Source organism: Chrysemys picta, chromosome 20 (assembly GCF_011386835.1).
Source record: "Chrysemys picta bellii isolate R12L10 chromosome 20, ASM1138683v2, whole genome shotgun sequence".
Taxonomy (NCBI): Eukaryota; Metazoa; Chordata; order Testudines; family Emydidae; genus Chrysemys; species Chrysemys picta.
This window is the reverse complement of record NC_088810.1, coordinates 23,015,622-23,018,392: the sequence shown is the minus strand read 5'-3', so window position 1 is coordinate 23,018,392 and position 2,771 is coordinate 23,015,622. Positions and strand designations below refer to the sequence as shown.

At 42.9% G+C, this 2,771-nt stretch overlaps 1 long non-coding RNA gene across 1 annotated transcript; it reads right to left on the bottom strand.

Moving 5' to 3' along the window:
- Positions 1-725: 725 nt before the first annotated feature.
- On the bottom strand, positions 726-2,282 carry LOC135976826 (uncharacterized). The gene is made up of 2 exons (XR_010594121.1): positions 2,245-2,282; positions 726-1,598 (listed from the first exon to the last, which is right to left on the bottom strand). It is a non-coding gene; the product is annotated as an uncharacterized LOC135976826 (long non-coding RNA).
- Between the last annotated feature and the right edge of the window lie 489 nt (positions 2,283-2,771).

Genomic DNA, 2,771 nt, shown 5'->3' with positions numbered 1-2,771 from the left:
TCCCTGCTCATCCTGACTAATAGCCATTAATGGACCTATCCGCCATGAATTTATCTAGTTCTTTTTTAAACCCTGTTATGGTCTTTGCCTTCACAACAGCCTCTGGCAACGAGTTCTAGGGGTTGACTGTGCGTTGTGTCAAGAAATACTTCCTTTTATTTGTTTTAAACCTGCTGCCTATTAATTTCATTAGGTGACCTCGAGTTCTTGTGTTATGAGAAGCAGTAAACAACACTTCCTTATCTACTTTCTCCGCACCAGTCACGATTTTATAGACCTCAATTACATCTCCCCTTAGCCATCTCTTTTCCAAGCTGAAAAGTTCCAGTCTTATTCATCTCGCTCATACGGAAGCTTTTCCATACTGCTAATCATTTTTGTTGCCCTTTACATGACTTCTGAAGGTGTCCTCCACCCTTATACTGACAGAATTCTGTGATTCGATAGAATATTTAGAGCAGGGAAATATATTCTTTTTGAAAGTCATTTATTTATTCCCAGTCTATCAGAGACAAGTGTAACAAGGGGGTAACACCCTCCTGTGCAGAGGACCTACACAGTGCTATTGGGCAATTAATATACCTAGTTCTCTTCTCACTTATGGGCTTGAGTGTGATGGATGCAGTGCATAGGGCTGGTACTGACCATCGACACAGAGGAGAATTTCACCCAGAGTGCTTTGGAAAGAAAGAATGGAGGAGAAAGGAAAACCAGAAAGTCAGTAATGTAATGCCACATAATTTTTAATGGGAATGAGCAGTGCACTTTACATTGCAGAATGAATTAATGCAGAGCACAGAGAATGTATTTTCGGGGCTACAATAGGCGCTACAAGCAATCACTATCTAAAAAGTGACGCATTTCACACAAGATGTTCTGCTGTTTTTCTTTCAGGTATACATTGGGAAATTATGTCCCATTTTTCATCCAATTCAGTTCTTGTTGTAGACCTTTCACCATCAAATAGGATAAAGCACAAGAGGAGTTGCAAAACCATTAGACCATAAAGTTAAGGTAACATATAACAAGGGGACAATATAGATAGGCCTGATTAGTACACAGCCCCCAAGGATGTCATATGGAGATATACACGCTCATCGTCCATTAGGTGAGTGGGGAATCTTTATCTTCTATCTCATTTGCTGGTTGTTTCTCGTTCCGTGGATCTTTCTTCTGGGTTTAGCATGGGCCACAGCTTCCAAAGCGGGAAGAATAGCACTTCCGACCATATCCCTTCCCATACCCATATAAGCCCCCGTATCCACCACCATACCCTGCACCATATCCACCTCCATAAGCACCCCCATAACCGACTGAGCCACTGAAACTACCACCTCCATATGGGCCCCCATATCCATAGGGTAAATTTGGTAAGGTGCTTCCCACAACGCTGTCTTGAGGACAGGTAGCGAGAATTGGTCCCGGGAATCTCACGACAACCGGTGGGGCATAGACCACAGCACTCGAGTCACCGCATGATGTGACACAAGGCTCATTGCAGGCATCAACGTATGGGTCTGGGCAGATGTCGGGATAACATGGCGGGCGTGGGTAACACAGAGCTTTGCTGGAAGACATCTTTTGTGATTGTGGTATATCTGAAACACACAGTGGGGAGCAGAGTAAACATTACACACAATTCTGAGTGTTACAAGACATTCAGAGATCTCTGTTTTTTGAGGCCACTCTAATACAACCCTAAATCATCTTCTTAAATCTGCAAAAAGCTTTCCTGCCCCATTCAGAGTAAGCCAGCATTTCACTGCTCAAGGCAACTGTTAAGCTGTGGAGAACGCCTATGAAATGAGTGGTTATTATCCCTGTGGCAGGTTAGAGGCTCAGTTGAAGTGACTTGACCACCATTGCTTAGAGAGTCACTGGGTGCCCTGGGAGAAGGAATGAGGCCCTCCTGGTTGAGATTAATGATAGAATTGAGCACGTGAACTCCAGGATCTCCGAAATGCTACTATTGAGAATGCTGCCCCATGGTACTGCATCTTCTATATGCAGAGAGGAGAACCCCCAACAGTAATTATTTGGAATGGGGGGGTCCCAATCCCAATCCCCAACCTGATATTTCTAAGACTGCATCCACAATGCTCAGCAATTGATGAGCTACAGAAAGTCTCCTACGGAAAGCAAGATGCTCCCTTCTACAACATCTGTAAAGTCACAGAGTATTGGTGAAGGATTCCGTTCATATTTAAAACTATCACTAAAACAAAGGGAGTTAAATAGACTTACCCAGTGCACCAAGGGGATGAAGTCAAGAGAAGTGAATAGAACCACCTGCAGTTCCAAGCACTTTTATATGCTTTCTTAGCCAATGGGAAGCAGAGGAAACACCCTTATGCACTGAGACCTGATCATTAAGCAACCCAAATGTTTTTTTGCCTGGCTAAGTCCTCTAATTGTTGTAATGGCTTTGATCATGGTTAATCAATTACTCAATTCTCAGTCCCAAATAGGATGACATGCATATTACACCTTGTAGTTCCTGTCATCTTAAATCTTTTTTAGCACGATAGTTTCCTGGTGTCATCCTCCTAACTTCCTTGGTGTCAACACAGGAATAAATCTAGTTCCATTTCTTTATTCTGCTTTGAATTATTTCACAGTATGACGGTGACTCAGGGATGTATCAGAAGCACAATCTGCTGTCATGCACAGGATTCCATGTTAGTCCATAATATCCAGACTAGAAAATAATTAGTGGCAAGGTGTTTACCCTGGAACTCCTTGGTGGATGGGAGAGTTTATTCAGCATGCTT